A 17,857-nucleotide genomic window follows, 5' to 3' on the forward strand; every position below is an offset into this window, starting at 1 on the left:
GAGACTCCCAAAGCAAGTGCTCTACTCGGAACTCCTTCACGGCAAACGAGCCAAAGTTGGGCAGCGGAAACGTTATAAGAACATCCTGAAAGCCTCCCTGATAAAGTGCAACATCCCCACTGACACCTGGGAGTCCCTGGCCAAAGACCGCCCTAAGTAGAGGAAGTGCATCCGGGAGGGCGTTGAGCTCCTCAAGTCTCGTCGCCAAGAGCATGCAGAAATCAAGCGCAGGCAGCGGAAAGAGCGTGCGGCAAACCAGTCCCATCCACCCCTTCCCTCAACGCCTATCTGTCCCACCTGTGACAGAAACTGTATTGGACTGTACAGCCACCTAAGAACTCATGTTAAGAGTGGAAGCAAGTCTTCCTCGATTCCAAGGAACTGCCTATGATGATGAAAAAAGTTCTCCCGAATGCATTTTAGGAATTCCGCACCCTCTATACCTTTCACACTAATTTTATCCCAGTTAATATTAGGGGAGTTGAAATCCCCTACGATTACTGCCCTATCTCCCTCTGACTGTTTGGAGAACTGTTCTTCAATTCATTGCATATGGCCTTATTTGACGATCCTTTCAGCATATCATCCCCCCCTCACCGCTGTAATTGTTTCCTTAATCAATACTGCGACCCTGCCGTCCCCCGCCCCTCATTTATTACCCCCTGTCCCTCCCCTCTCTATCCCATCTAAAACCTGTGTAACCAGGAACGTTGAGCTGCTATACCTGTCCTTCTTTCAGCCATGTCTCAGTAATAGCTATAATGTCATACTCCCAAGTGTCTATCTGTGCTCTCAGCTCATCTGCCTTATTCACTATACTCCTTGCATTAAAGTATATACCATTTAGCACTGCCAAACTCCCTTGTTGTCTATTTTCTAGCCCTTGTTTCCTCTGTCTTCAAAATTAACATTCTGCTTTCCGATTTCAGCTTTGCTTCTCTTCCCATTCCGTGGCCTCAAATTTGGCCCAGCCCGTTTTTCGGCGCACTTACCGGAGTTGTGCCGCTTTACTCCGTTCCAAGGTGCGCCGAAAAATGTTGTTGCCACTTTGGCCGCTGTCCGGCCTCTTCCCTGTAGTCGCGCAGCGTGGCCAGTCGAGTCAGGGCTGGAGCCAGCGTTCTGCGCAGAAAACTGTGCCGGGAGATCTGCACATGCGCAGTGGAGTCCGCTGGTGATGTCCGTGCATGCGCAGTAGCTCCTCGCTCCCAGCCTCTCCGTTTTCTTGCTGCAGCCTTTCCGTTAATTTTCTTGCTGCAGCCGCTCTGTGGGCCTCGATGCCGGCCAGTTGAATCGTACCACGCCCCCCCCAGCCGTCTGCTTGCTGCAGCCTCTCTGTTAATTTGCTTGCTGCAGCCGCTCTGTAGGCCCCGATGCCGGCCAGTTGAATCGCTCCTCGCCCTAGCCCAGGCCGAGGGGCCTCCCAGTACGATTTCTAAGCGATCGATTGCACCGGGAGGCCACTCGGCCAGGGCGAGGGGCAGGCCGGAGAACTGATAGTGCTCTTGCCTGCCAATGATTTCTATCAGTTCTCCGGCCCGCCCCCAGCCCAGGCCGAGCGGCCTCCCGCACCGGCCGGCCCGCTGCCTTCCCGGGCAGAGATTGAAGGTGAAGGTAGGACTTATTTCAATTTTTTATTTCTTATTGAATTCTTAGAACTTTTTGTTTGCAAGGTTTGGTGGTTTGTATGGTTTGATGGTTTAGGTGCAGGTCCTCTCTGCTTCCCTTCCCGCCCCTATCCCAGGCCGAATGGCTTCCGATGTACCAGAAGAACATAAGAACATAACATAAGAACATAAGAATTAGGAACAGGAGTAGGCCATCTAGCCCCTCGAGCCTGCTCCGCCATTCAAAAGGATCATGGCTGATCTGGCCGTGGACTCAGCTCCACTTACCCGTCCGCACCCCATAACCCTTAATTCCCTTATTGGTGAAAAATCTATCCATCTGTGATTTGAATACATTCAATGAGCTAGCCTCAATTGCTTCCTTGGGCAGAGAATTCCACAGATTCACAACCCTCTGGCAGAAGAAATTCCTTCTCAACTCGGTTTTCAATTGGCTCCCCCGTATTTTGAGGCTGTGCCCCCTAGTTCTAGTCTCCCCGACCAGTGGAAACAACCTCTCTGCCTCTATCTTATCTATCCCTTTCACTTTTTTTAATGTTTCTATAAGATCACCCCTCATCCTTCTGAACTCCAACGAATAAAGACCCAGTCTACTCAATCTATCATCATAAGGTAACTCCCTCATCTCCGGAATCAGCCGAGTGAATCGTCTCTGTACCCCCTCCAAGGCTAGTATATCCTTCCTTAAGTAAAGTGACCAAAACTGCATGCAGTACTCCAGGTGCGGCCTCACCAATACCCTATACAATTGCAGCAGGACCTCCCTGCTTTTGTACTCCATCCCTCTCGCAATGAAGGCCAACATTCCATTCGCCTTCCTGATTACCTGCTGCACCTGCAAACTAACTTTTGGGATTCATGCACAAGGACCCCCAGGTCCCTCTGCACCGCAGCATGTTGTAATTTCTCCCCATTCAAATAATATTCCATTTTCCTGTTTTTTTTCCCCCAAGGTGGATGACCTCACATTTTCCGACATTGTATTCCATCTGCCAAACCTTAGCCCATTCGCTTAACCTATCTAAATCTCTTTGCAGCTCTCTGTGTCCTCTACACAACCCGCTTTCCCACTAATCTTTGTGTCATCTGCATATTTTGTTACACTACACTCTGTCCCCTCTTCCAGGTCATCTATGTATATTGTAAACAGTTGTGGTCCCAGCACCGATCCCTGTGGCACAGCACTAACCACCGATTTCCAACCCGAAAAGGACCCATTTATCCCGACTCTCTGCTTTCTGTTAGCCAGACAATTCTCGATCCATGCTAATACATTTCCTCTGACTCCGCGTACCTTTATCTTCTGCAGTAACCTTTTGTGTGACACCTTATCGAATGCCTTTTGGAAATCTAAATACACCACATCCATCGGTACACCTCTATCCACCATGCTCCTTATATCCTCAAAGAATTCCAGTAAATTAGTTAAACATGATTTCCCCTTCATGAATCCATGCTGCGTCTGCTTGATTGCACTATTCCTATCTAGATGTCCCGCTATTTTTTCCTTAATGATAGCTTCAAGCATTTTCCCCACTACAGATGTTAAACTAACCAGCCTACAGTTACCTGCCTTTTGTCTGCCCCCTTTTTTAAACAGAGACATTACATTAGCTGCTTTCCAATCTGCTGGTACCTCCCCAGAGTCCAGAGAATTTTGGTAGATTATAACGAATGCATCTGCTGTAACTTCCGCCATCTCTTTTAATACCCTGGGATGCAGTTCATCAGGACATGGGGACTTGTCTACCTTGAGTCCCATTAGCCTGTCCAGCACTACCTCCCTAGTGATAGTGATTGTCTCAAGGTCCTCCTTTCCCGTCACCAGCAATTTTTGGCATGGTTTTTGTGTCTTCCACTGTGAAGACCGAAGCAAAATAATTGTTTAAGGTCTCAGTCATTTCCACATTTCCCATTATTAAATCCCCCTTCTCATCTTCTAAGGGACCAACATTTACTTTAGTCACTCTCTTCCATTTCATATATCGGGAAAAGCTTTTAATATCTGTTTTTATGTTTTGCGCAAGTTTACTTTCGTAATCTATCTTTCCTTTCTTTATTGCTTTCTTAGTCATTCTTTGCTGTCGTTTAAAATTTTCCCAATCTTCTAGTTTCCCACTAACCTTGGCCTCCTTATACGCATTGGTTTTTAATTTTATTTCCTTGGTTATTCACGGCTGGTTATCCCTTCTCTTACCGCCCTTCTTTTTCACTGGAATATATTTTTGTTGAGCACTATGAAAGAGCTCCTTAAAAGTCCTCCACTGTTCCTCAATTGTGCCACCGTTTAGTCTGTGTTCCCAGTCTACTTTAGCTAACTCTGCCCTCATCCCACTGTAGTCCCCTTTGTTGAAGCATAGTACGCTCGTTTGAGACACTACTTCCTCAGCCTCAATCTGTATTACAAATTCAACCATACTGTGATCACTCATTCCGAGAGGATCTTTTACTAGGAGATTGTTTATTATTCCTGTCTCATTACACAGGACCAGATCTAAGATAGCTTGCTCCCTTGTAGGTTCTGTAACATACTGTTCTAAGAAACAATCCCGTATGCATTCTATGAATTCCTCTTCCAGGCTACCCCGTGCGATTTGATTTGACCAATCGATATGTAGGTTAAAATCCCCCATGATTACTGCCGTTCCTTTTTCACATGCCTCTATTATTCCCTCGATTATTGTTCGCCCCACCGTGAAGTTATTATTTGGGGGGGCCTATAAACTACGCCCACCAGTGACTTTTTCCCCTTACTATCTCTAATCTCCACCCACAATGATTCAACATTTTGTTCATTAGAGCCAATATCATCTCTCACAACTGCCCTGATATCATCCTTTATTAACAGAGCTACCCCACCTCCTTTCCCTTCTTGTCTATCCTTCCGAATTGTCAGATACCCCTGTATGTTTAATTCCCAGATCTGCGCCGATTTCTTTAACTCTCCCCAAGGATTTTCTGAAGTGGCCACATACGCTGGAGTAACTATTAGCTGGCCAAAGTTGCCTAAATGGGCAGAACTGGCGTAGGTGGCTGGTAGCGCCCTCTTTTGGAAAAAAAACGAACCTAAAAGAATCGTAACTAACTGAGTTACACTGGTGCAAATTGATTGGGGAAATGGGGATTTTGAAATTACGCCAGAAAAACCAAGTTACTCCCAAAAAAAAAACAGAGCAACTCCTGGCCAAAACTGAGCCCCGTGTGTACAGTTATGAAGCCAGATCACCTCACCAGTCGGTTGTTGCATTGTCACTCAAGCAGCTGCTGGAAAACGTTTTGGTTGCATCGCAGCCTCTGACAGTGACGTACGTGTGGATAGGCACAACCCTCTCCATCTGATTGCTGGAATACTGTCACTTTACATATCTATGAAGCAGTTTCACTGAAAAAGGGAAAAAGGCAACTTCTGTAAACTAATCTGTTCCAATTAGAAAATAACAGTGAAAGAGTCAACAGTTATATGTCTTTGGGCACAGTCAGTCTGACTCAATAAAGGGAGGGCAAACGGGAGCTGAGAACAGTTTGGGCCGCCGCGGCATCGCTTCTCGGCCTTTTGGCTAAGATCAAGTGTAGTATCTGTTCTTATCAGTTTAATATCTGATACGTCCCCTATCTGGGGACCATATATTAAATTGATTTTTGGAACAGGGAGATGGAATAGGGGCTTGCTCCGTCCACTCCACGCATCGACCCGGTATTGCAGTGTCTCTGGGAACGGTGCACCTCCCTTTTGGGAGAATTTCAAAATTAAAAGCAGATTCATTCAAAACATCTCCTTTTTTCTTTCTTTTTATGCAGTCGCCGCAAAGGCACGGTGGGGAAGGGCCACAGTTTAAAGCCCTTCTGCCACGCAAAACCCGGGGGCAGGAATCAGTACATAATTTACTTTTTGTGTACATAGAGCACCAAATCTGTAAACACCAATGTCGTGCCATGTACAATGCAAGGTCTGTTGCGAAATGCATGTTTGAAAAGAAAAATGTAAATATACCTTCACCCATTCCGTGTACTGTATCGTAACACATGAAACGTCATTTGTGTCAATGTACCACAATGTATCCTGTTTATTGTACCGAATTGCACTTCAACTGGAAAACAAGGAATGTAATGAACAGAACTGCCGTCAGCACCCAAATATAGTGTATGGGATTGCTGACCGCAGCTAAATGTACTGAAGTGCCTAATGTACTGTACAGATTTTTTTATGAATAAAGTATATTTTGAAAAAAAAATCTGTTCTTATCAGTTTAATATCTGATACGTCCCCTATCTGGGGACCATATATTAAATTGATTTTTGGAACAGGGAGATGGAATAGGGGCTTGCTCCGTCCACTCCACGCATCGACCCGGTATTGCAGTGTCTCTGGGAACGGTGCACCTCCCTTTTGGGAGAATTTCAAAATTAAAAGCAGATTCATTCAAAACATCTCCTTTTTTCTTTCTTTTTATGCCACACTCATTTTACTTGCCATTATTGCTTGCTTGCACAGCTCCTCCACTTTATCATTTCTACATCACACACAATTCAACAAAAAAAACAAACACCATTTCCACACACAACTCACTCACCCGACTACACCCAAACACAGCCTGCTGCACATTCGCTCTCAAATTTCAAAGATTTTGCACACATCTCACGCTTGTATCTTGTCACACAGCACACGGCGTGTATACTGTCACACGACACATGACATTTATATTGTCACATATCACACACCGTGCACATTTTCACACATCACACGGCGCGCTCATTGTCACACATCACATGCATGTACATTATCACATTTCACACGTCGCGCACATTGTCACACACCATACGCGTGTATATTGTCACACCTCACATGATGTGTATATTGTCACACATCACGTGTGTATATTGTAACATCACACACATTGGCTCACAGACAACATGTATTTGTCACACATCACACATGTATATCATCACACGGCGTGTATATTGTAACACAGCACACGTGTATACTGTAACACATCACACGTGTGTATATTGTAACACATCATACGGCGTGTATATTGTAACACAGCACGTGTGTATATTGTAACACATCACACACGTGTATATTGTAATACAGCACACGTGTGTATATTGTAACACAGCACATAGCGCAAACATTGTCACACATCACACGGCACGCACATTTTCACATATCATACGGTGCGCCCATTGTCACACATCATACGCATGTATATTGTCGCACGTCACGCGTGTATATTGTAACACATCACACGCATGTATATTGTAACACGTCACAAGCATGTATACTGTCACACATGTATATTGTCACACAGCACACGTGTATATTGTAACATCACACGCCGTGTACATTGTAACACAGCACACGTGTATAATATAACATATCACACAGCGTGTATATTGTAACACATCACACGTGAGTGTATATTGTCACACATCACACGTGTATATCGTAACAAATCACACGACGTGTATACTGTAACACAGCACACATGTATAGACTGTAACACATCACACGGCATGTGTATATTGTAACACATCACACGACCTGTGTACATTGTAACACATCACATGCGTAGGTATAGTGTAACACATCACATGTATGTATATTGTAACACATCACACGCGTGTAAATTGTAACACATCACACGTGAATATCGTAACACATAACACGCCGTGCATATTGTAACACAGCACGTGTGTGTATACTGTAACACATCACACAGCATGTATATTATAACAAAACACGTGTATATTGTAACACATCACACATGTATATTGTAACACAGCACACGTGTGTATACTGTAACACATCACACGGTGTGTATATTGTAACACAGCACATGTGTATATTGTAACACCACACGTGTGTGTATATTGCAACACATCACAGACATGTATATTGTAGCACACCACACATCTGTGTATTTTGTAACACATCACACGTGTATATTGTAACACATCACACGCGTGTACATTCCCACACACCGCGCACATTATCAGACATCACACCGCACACATTGTCACACGTCACACGGTGCGCACATTGTCACACATCAGACCGTGCGTACGGTCACACATCACATAGTGCGCACAATGTCACCCATCACTCAATGCGCACACTGTCACACATCACATCGTGCACATTGTTACACATCACACACCGCGCATGTTGTCGCACATCACATCGTGCACATTGTCACACATCGCACGATGCAGCGCATTTGGAAAGTATTGACATAATAGGTACAAGTCAGAATGGATTTGTGAAAGGGAAAGCATGCTTTACAAATCTTCTGGAATTTTTTGAGGATGTTTCCAGTAGAGTGGACAAGGGAGAACCAGTTGATGTGGTGTATTTGGACTTTCAGAAGGCTTTCGACAAGGTCCCATACAAGAGATTAATGTGCAAAGTTAAAGCACATGGGATTGGGGGTAGTGTGCTGACGTGGATTGAGAACTGTTTGGTAGACAGGAAGCAAAGAGTAGAAGTAAATGTGTATTTTTCAGAATGGCAGGCAGTGACTAGTGGGGTACCGCAAGGTTCTGTGCTGGGGCCCCAACTGTTTACATTGTACATTAATGATTTAGACGAGGGGATTAAGTGTAGTATCTCCAAATTTGCGGATGACACTAAATTGGGTGGCAGTGTGAGCTGCGAGGAGGATGCTATGAGGCTGCAGAGTGACTTGGATAGGTTAGGTGAGTGGGCAAATGCATGGCAGATGAAGTATAATGTGGATAAACGTGAGGTTATCCACTTTGGTGGTAAAAACAGAGAGACAGACTATTATCTGAATGGTGACAGATTAGGAAAAGGGGAGGTGCAGCGAGACCTGGGTGTCATGGTGCATCAGTCATTGAAGGTTGGCATGCAGGTACAGCAGGCGGTTAAGAAAGCAAATGGCATGTTGGCCTTCATAGCAAGGGGATTTGAGTACAGGGGCAGGGAGGTGTTACTACAGTTGCACAAGGCCCTGGTGAGGCCACACCTGGAGTATTGTGTACAGTTTTGGTCTCCTAACTTGAGGAAGGACATTCTTGCTATTGAGGGAGTGCAGCGAAGGTTCACCAGACTGATTCCCGGGATGGCGGGACTGACATATCAAGAAAGACTGGCTCAACTGGGCTTGTATTCACTGGAGTTCAGAAGAATGAGAGGGGATCTCATAGAAACGTTTAAAATGTTGACGGGTTTAGACAGGTTAGATGCAGGAAGAATGTTCCCAATGTTGGGGAAGTCCAGAACCAGGGGTCACAGTCTAAGGATAAGGGGTAAGCCATTTAGGACCGAGATGAGGAGAAACTGCTTCGCCCAGAGAGTGGTGAACCTGTGGAATTCTCTACCACAGAAAGTTGTTGAGGCCAATTCACTAAATATATTCAAAAAGGAGTTGGATGTAGTCCTTACTACTAGGAGGATCAAGGGATATGGCGAGAAAGCAGGAATTGGGTACTGAAGTTGCGTGTTCAGCATGAACTCATTGAATGGCGGTGCAGGCTCGAAGGGCCGAATGGCCCACTCCTGCAACCGTTTTCTATGTTTCTATGTTTGCCAAGGAACAGGACTTGGCCAAAGCTACGGTAAACAAGGAGGTTGTCGGGATACTGGAGTAAATCTGGCCATGGTGAGGCCATCCCTGGCAGCAATGTGGTCGTGTGCTGATGCCCTCTGTCCTGTGCAGCATCAGGTGATTACGGAGAAGGTTGCTGGTGTTGTTGTTGGTGCTGCCGGTGTGCCTGGTGACGCGAGTGTCGGGGCTGATCGTGGTCAGATTCTGAGGAGCAAGGTGAGAGAGTCTAAAATCATCATCATCATCATAGACAGTCCCTCGGAGTCGAGGAAGACTTGCTTCCACTCCTAAAATGAGTTCTTTGGTGGCTGAACAGTCCAACATGAGAGCCACAGACCCTGTCACAGGTGGGACAAATATTCATCAGAGGAAGGGGGGGTTGGTTCTGATTTACCACACGTTCCGGTCCGCTGCTTGTGCCTGACCTCTTCACGCTTGTAGCGTTGAGATTCAAAGAGCTCAATGCCCTCCCGGATGCATTTTCTCCATCTAGGGCGGTCTTCGGTCAGGGTCGCCCAGGTGCCAGTGGTGATGTTGCACTTCGCCAGGGAGGCCTTGAGGGTGTCCTTGTAACGTCTGCGCTGCCCACCTTTGGCTCGTTTGCCATGAAGGAGCTCTGCGTAGAGCAATTGCTTGGGGAGTCTCTCATCTGGCATGCGAACTAAGTGGCCTGCCCAGCTAAGCTGAACGAGTGTGGTTAATGCTTCAATGTTGGGGTTGTTAGCCTGGGCGAGGACACTGATGTTGGTGCGCCTGTCCTCCCAGGGGATTTGCAGGATCTTGCGGAGACATCGTTGGGGATATATCTCCAGCGACTTGATGTATCTTCTGTACATCGTCCATGCCTCTGACCCATACAGGAGGGCGGGTATTATTACAGCCCTGTAGACCATGAGCTTGGTGGTCGGTCCTTGAACACTCTTTCCCTCAGGCGGCCGAAGGCTGCACTGGCGCACTGGAGGCAATGTTGAATCTCTGCATCAATGTCTGCCTTTGTTGACAAGAGGCTCCCGAGGTATGGGAAGTGGTCTACGTTGTCGAGGGCCATGCCGTGAATCTTGATGACTGTGGGGCAGTGCTGTGCGGCGAGGACAGGCTGGTGGAGGACCTTTGTCTTAAAGATGTTAAGCGTAAGGCCCATGCTTGCATATGCCTCGGTGAATACATCGACTATATCCTGCAGTTCAGCCTCAGAATGTGCGCAGACGCAGGCGTTGTCCGCGTACTGCAGTTCAACGACAGAGGTTTGGGTGATCTTGGACCTGGCCTGGAGGCAGCGTAGCTTAAACAGCTTCCCACTGGTTCTGTCGTTTAGTTCCACTCCAGCGGGGAGCTTGTTGACAGTGAGGTAGAGCATGGCAGCGAGGAAGATTGAGAAGAGGGTTGGAGCAATGACACAGCCCTGTTTGACCCTGGTCCGGACGTGGAATGGGTCTGTAGTGGATCCGCTGGTAAGGATCACGGCCTGCATGTCGTCGTGGAGGAGGCGAAGGATTTTGACAAACTTTTGGGGGCATGCAAAACGGAGGAGGACGCTCCATAAGTCGCACAGTCGACAGTGTCAAAGGCCTTTGTAAGATCGAAGAAGGCCATGTATAAGGGCTGGCGTTGCTCCCTGCATTTTTCCTGCAGTTGTGTTGCAAAGATCATGTCTGTTGTTCCCCATAGGGGACGAAATCCACACTGTGACTCCGGGAGGAGCTCCTCGGCCACAGTGAGAAGACGGTTGAGGAGAACTCTAGCGACAACCTTCCCAGTGGTTGATACCAGGGAGATTCCCCTGTAGTTGCCGCAGTCGGATTTGTTCCCCTTTTTAAAAATGGACACCATCGCTGCATCTCTGAGATCTCCCGGCATGCTCTCCTCCCTCCAGATGAGAGAGATGAGGCCATGTATCCGCGCCAATAAGCCTCTCCGCCATATTTTAGCGCCTCAGCAGGAATTCCATCCGCACCTGTAGCCTTGTTGTTCTTGAGCTCTTTTGTGGCTTTGCCAACCTCGTGCAGTGTTGGGGTTTCACTGAAGTGGTGGCGGGATGGAGTTGAGAACACTCGAGTCAAAGGCACCCATGCTGATGAAATAGATGGCAGGTGAAGTAAAGATGACAGAAGCGATCTGTCAATGGTGGCAGAGGTAATGAGCTCAGACTGGATGGAGACTCGTGTAAAGACTTTCAGCATTTCTGAATCTCCCTACTGGAAATGCAGTTTAGAGAAGGGAACATTTCTCAATTGGCTGGGAGCTTTGACGTGACATTTGAAGCTGTCAACTCATCAACTGATTCAATGGCCAGTGACCTCCCGCCTCAGCTTCACAGACGAGCACTAAGCACAGCGGTGATACTGGTGGGCGACCTGTCCAATTCAAAAAGCGGGAGGAAAAGCATTGTGAAGTGGCTGTAAACAAGCCACTAATGATTTGAATTTGGTCCCCCGCCACTGCCGGTCAGGTCTGCTCAGCGCTGACAGACCCGACATCGGGAAATGCAGGTGTGCGCGTTTGACAGCGGATTCCCGGCCCGCTGTCAATCATTTTAAAGTTCACAACTAACCCACCACCCATCCTGTCAACTAAACAATGGCAAAATTGCAGCCTATGATTCTATATAGGACAAGTTCCCACATTCAAAAACGGAAAGGAAACCACAAAGGCAGCTGCTGACCTTGCTGAGCAGAAGGCGGCAACATGGCGCACCGGCGGCAGGAGAAGTGACCTGTGGCGAGTAGCAACCTACGAAGGAAAGGAGAGCACGGTCAAGCAGCTGTAAACCCTTTTTCTTCTTTTCTCTTTTACAACTTCCCACCCCAGAGAGGCGAAGCTGCATGTTCCCAGAGGCACTGCAATACCAGGTCGATGTGTGGAATAGACAGAGCAAGCCACTGTTCCATCTCCCAGATCCAAAAAACAGTTTCATTTTTGTTCCCCAGATAAGAACATAAGAAAGAGCAGCAGGAGTAGGCCATTCGACCCCTCGAGCCAGCTCCGACATTCAATTAAAATCATGGCTGATCTTTTACCTCAACTCCACTGAATGGTCCTTCCTCCCAGTTAGTGCCGCAAATTACTCTCCTTCCTCACAAGTTTACTGCCCTCCCTTAACCTCTCCTTCCATATAAACACACCTACCCATAATCATGGCCACTCCGTTGACCATGCCATCTCACAAGGTCTCGCTACCACTATCGTTTTGATTACCAATATGGCTATCCTTGTTTCCCTCTCCGCTCACTTTCCCGTTCCCCCTCTCATCCGTACTTCCTTCTGTGTCCGTCGCCTGGATAAAGCTCGGACATGTCTATGTGCAGCACCAAAGTTCTGATTGGTTCTCTTGGAGGACAAGACACACCCAGCAGTTTCCCTGGAATGTGTAATTAGATCCTCCCTGTCAATGTAATCAGTGACTTTGCAAAGTTTAATTCGAGCTATTCTGACTGCCTGCTCCAGACAGAACAGAGCTCACTACCTTCAGGGATCTGCGGACATGCACTCCAAGGTCCCTTTGTTCCTCAACATTTCTCAGTGTCCTGCCATTTAATGTGTATTCCCTTGACGTGTTAGCCCTCCCCAAATGCATTACCACACACTGCTCTAGATTGAGTTCCATTTGCCACTGTTCTGCCCACCTGAGCAGTTCATTGATATCTTCCTGCAGTCTACAGCTTTCTTCTTCATTATCAACCACACAGTCGATTTTAGTATCGTCTGCAAATTTCTTAATCATACCGCCTGCATTCAAGTCTAAATCATTGATGTATACTGTTATGTATGCAACATCTTGTAACCAACATTCTACCGCCACCAGAGGGCGCATCCTTTGGAATCCCAAGGGATCACAGCATCCCTTGGGAGCACTGTGCATAAGCAGGTCTTCCATGCTGTGCGGGCACTCTGGAGTCAGTATAAAGAGGCTGAGGTCATACTTACACATGTCTACAGTACTCAGTCACGTTGCTTTATTTGAGACGTAACAACTGCCGCCGAGTAATAGATAACGAAGCATCACGCGAAAATGCAGAGAACTGTTGGTATCCTAGAGAAATTTTCAGAAGGTGACGATTGGGAAGCCTTCGTGGAGCGACTAGACCAATACTTCGTGGCCAACGAGCTGGAAGGGAATGTGAACGCTGCCAAACGAAGGCCGATCCTCCTCACCGCCTGCGGGGCAACAACCTATGGCCTCATGAAGAATCTTCTTGCTCCGGTGAAACCAACAACCAAATCGTATGAACAACTGTGTACGCTGGTCCGGGAGCAGCTAAATCCGAAGGAGAGCGTTCTGATGGCAAGGTATCGATTTTATACATGTCAACGGTCTGAAGGCCAGGAAGTGGCGAGCTACGTCGCCGAACTAAAGCGCCTTTGCAGGACATTGCGAATTCGATGGATTTCTGGAGCAAATGCTAAGAGACTTTTTTGTGCTCGGCATTGGCCATGAGGTTATCCTTCGCAAACTATTTACTGTTGAAACACCGAACCTGAGCAAAGCCATAATGATAGCCCAGGCATTCATGTCCACCAGCAATAAAACCAAACAAATTTCGCAGCATAAAGATGCATCGGCAAGTACTGTACACAAAGTAACGTCGTCTTCAGGCAGGAATGCATATGGCAGAACGTACGTGCCTCCAGCTGCACGACCTCAGATGACCCAGAGTCTGCCATCAAGCAATTAATACCTTGTTGGCGCTGCGGAGGTGATCATCGAGCCCATCAATGCCGCTTCAAACACTATGCGTGCAAAGATTGTGGAACAATGGGACACCTCCAGCGAATGTGCAGACGAGCTGCAAACCACCACGTTGCAGATGAAGACCGATCCATGGCGGATCAAACTGAACTAGAGACTCGAACCAAGGAGGCAGAAGTACGGGGTACACACCTTCACCATGAAATGTCCACCGATCATGTTAAAAGTTGAACTGAACGGAATTCCAGTATCCATGGAATTGGACATGGGTGCAAGTCAGTCTATCATGAGCAAAAAGGCCTTCGAGAGGCTGTGGTGCAACAAGGCACAAAGACCCAAGCTGAGCCCTATTCATACCAAGCTGAGAACTTACACGAAAGAGCTGATCCCTGTAATTGGCAGTGTAGCAGTAAAGGTATCCTATGATGGAGCGGTGCATGAACTCCCACTATGGATTATACGAGGAGGTGGCCCCACACTGATGGCCGCCAAGACGGAGGCCATCAAAAACGCGCCGAGACCACAGAACGTGATGGAGCTGTGGTCGTTCCTGGGACTCCTCAATTATTTTGGTAATTTCCTACCCGGGTTAAGCACCTTGCTAGAACCCCGACACATGTTGCTACACAAGGGAGATGACTGGGTATGGGGGAAATCACAAGAGACTGCTTTTGAGAAAGCCAGAAATCTGTTCTGTTCCAACAAACTGCTTGTTCTGTATGACCCATGTAAAAGTTTAGTGCTAGCTTGCGATGCGTCTTCTTACGGGGTCGGGTGTGTACAACAAGCAAACGAACCGGGAACATTGCAACCGGTCGCTTATGCATCCAGGAGTTTGTCCAAGGCCAAAGGGGCCTACAGCATGATTGAAAAAGAAGCTCTGGCATGCGTTTACGGGGTGAAAAAAATGCACCAGTATGTGTTTGGGCTCAAGTTCGAGTTAGAAACTGACCATAAGCTGCTCATATCGCTATTCTCAGAGAGCAAAGGTATCAATACCAATGCCTCTGCTCGCATCCAAAGATGGGCGCTCACGCTGTCTGCATATATAATATGAAATTCACCACAGGCCAGGCACAGAGAACTGCGCTGATGCTCTCAGTCGGCCACCATTGCCCACCACCGGGGTGGAAATGGCACAGCATACAGACTTGCTTTGGTGATGGTGCATTTGAAAACGAAAACTCACCCGTTACGGCGTGCCAGATCAGGACCTGGACCAGCCAGGACCCTTTACTGTCCCTTGTAAAAAACTGTGTCCTCCATGGGAGCTGGTCCAGCGTCCCAGCGGAGATGCATGAAGAGATCAAGCCGTTCCAGCGGCGCAAAGACGAAATGTTCATACAGGCGGACTGTCTTTTGTGGGGTAATCGTGTGGTTTTGCCGAAGAAAGGCAGGGAAACGTTCATACGCGACCTACACAGTACCCACCCAGGCACAGTAATGATGAAAGCTATAGCCATGTGTGGTGGCCCGGCATCGACTCAGATTTTGAGTCTTGCGTGTGCCATTGCAACACTTGCTCTCAACTGAGCAATGCACCCAGGGAGGCACCGCTAAGTTTGTGGTCATGGCCCTCCAAACCGTGGTCTCGGATCCACGTTGACTTCGCTGGTCCGATTCTAGGCAAAATGTTTTTGGTTGTTGTGGATGCTTATTCAAAATGGAATGAGTGTATAATAATGTCTGTAAGCACGTCCATTGCCACCATCGAAAGCCTACGAGCCATGTTTGCCACGCACGGCCTGCCTGATGTCCTTGTCAGCGACAATGGGCCGTGCTTCACCAGCACTGAATTCAAGGAATTCATGACCCGCAATGGGATCAAGCATGTCACATCTGCCCCGTTCAAGCCCGCATCTAATGGCCAGGCAAAACAGGCAGTCTCAACCATCAAGCAAAGCTTGAAACGCGTGTCGGAAGGCTCCCTGCAGACCCCACTCACTCACCGGAGTTAACCCTGCCGAGCTGCTCATGAAAAGGGCACTAAAAACAAGGCTCTCTCCAGTCCATCCTGATCTCCATGATCATGTCGAGGGCAGGTGGCATCAACAAAGCATGTACCATGTTCGCGCAAATTTGTCACGCGACATTGAAGTCAATGACTCTGTATTTGTACTCAACTATGGACATGGTCTCAAATGGCTTGCTGGCACTGTCATAGCCAAAAAGGGGAGTAGGGTGTTTGAGGTCAAACTTACAAATGAACCAACTTGCAGAAAGCATTTGGACCAAACCAAACTGTGATTCACAGACAGCCACGAGCAACCTGAAGAGGACACCGCCAACTTCGACCCTCCAATACACACACAAGTGGCAACCGACATCACGGTTGACCACGAAGCTGAACTCATCATCCCCAGCAGCCCAGCAAGGCCAGCTGCCGCAGCAACCAGCTCATCTGCACCTGTGTTTGTACCAAAATGATCGACTAGGGAGCGGAAAGCCCCAGATCGTCTTACCATGTAAATAAGTGTAGTATTGACTTTGGCCGGGGGTGGGGGGGTGGGGGGGAGCGATGTTATGTATGGAACACCTTGGAACTAGAATTCTCCCACCACCAGAGGGTGCATCTGTTGGAGTCCCAAGGGATCCCAGCATCCCTTGGGAGCACTGTATAAGCAGGCCTTCCATGCTGTGCGGGCACTCTGGAGTCAGAATAAAGAGACTAAGGTCACACTTACACAAGTCTACAGTACTCAGTCATGTTGCTTCATTTGAGACAGAACATAGACCACAAAAAGCAAGTGACCCAGTACTGAGCCTCATGGAACCCCACTGGAAACAGCCTTCCAGTCACAAAAAACACCTATCAACCCATTACCCGTTGCTTCCTGCCTCTGAGCCAATTTTGAATCCAACTTGCCACTTTGCCCTGGATCCCATGGGCTTTTACTTTTGTGATCAGTCTGCCATGTGGAACCTTATCAAAAGCCTTGCGAAAATCCATATACACTACATCGAACACAGTACCCTCGTCGACCCTCCTTGTTACCTCCTCAAAAAATTCAATCAAGTTAGTCAGACACGATCTGCCCTTAACAAATCCATGCTGACTGTCCTTGATTAATCTGTGTCTTACTAAATGAAGATTTAAACTGTTCCTCAGAATTTTTTCCAATAACATTCCCACCACTGAGGTTAGGCTGACTGGCCTGTAATTACTCAGTCTATCCCTTTCTCCCTTTTTAAATAAAGGTACAACGTTAGCAGTCCTCCAGCACCACAGCTGTAGACAGAGAGGATTGGAAAATGCTTCTTTTGCTTCTCTTAACAGCCTGGGATGAAATTCATCTGGGCCTGAGGATCTATCCACTTTCAAAGCTGCTAAGCCCCTTAATACTTCCTCTCTCACTATGTTTATTTCATCTACTATTTCACACTCCTCCTCCCTGATTGCAATGCCTGCATTACCCCTCTCTTTTGTGAAAACAGACGCAAAGTATTCATTAAGAACCATACCCATTACATACTGCTCAAGGAACCCATCCCTTATGCACTCTATGAACTCTTCCTCAACGCTACCCTGACCAATTTGATTTGTCCAATCAATATGGAGGTTAAAATCACCCATGATTATTGTTGTTCCCTTTTTACAAGTCCCCACTATTTCCTGGTTTATACTCCAACCAACAGAGTTGTTACAGAACCAACCAGGGGGCAGGCTATCTTGGATGTGGTCAGGTGTAATGAGGCAGGATTAATAAACAATCTCCTAGTAAAGGATCTCCTTGGAATGAGTGATCATAGCATGGTTGAATTTCAAATTCAGATGGAGGGTGAGAAAGTTGGATCTCAAACCAGCGGACTATGAAGATATGAGGGCAGAGTTGGCTAAAGTGGACTGGGAAAATAGATTAAAATGTAGGATGGTTGATGAACAGTGGTGTACATTTAAGAAGTTATTTCACAACTCTCAAGAAAAATATATTCCAGTGAGGAGAAAAGGGTGTAAAAGAAAAGGTAGCCATCCGTGG

General features: G+C 47.2%; 2 non-coding genes across 2 annotated transcripts; both read left to right on the plus strand.

Moving 5' to 3' along the window:
* Nucleotides 1-5,162: 5,162 nt before the first annotated feature.
* LOC139243987 (U2 spliceosomal RNA) lies at nucleotides 5,163-5,353 on the plus strand. Its single transcript, XR_011589812.1, has one exon. It is a non-coding gene; the product is annotated as a U2 spliceosomal RNA (small nuclear RNA).
* A 468-nt stretch (nucleotides 5,354-5,821) lies between these two features.
* Nucleotides 5,822-6,010, plus strand: LOC139243988 (U2 spliceosomal RNA). The gene has a single exon (XR_011589813.1). It is a non-coding gene; the product is annotated as a U2 spliceosomal RNA (small nuclear RNA).
* Nucleotides 6,011-17,857: the final 11,847 nt, after the last annotated feature.

This window comes from Pristiophorus japonicus, unplaced genomic scaffold (assembly GCF_044704955.1).
Source record: "Pristiophorus japonicus isolate sPriJap1 unplaced genomic scaffold, sPriJap1.hap1 HAP1_SCAFFOLD_1951, whole genome shotgun sequence".
Taxonomy (NCBI): Eukaryota; Metazoa; Chordata; class Chondrichthyes; family Pristiophoridae; genus Pristiophorus; species Pristiophorus japonicus.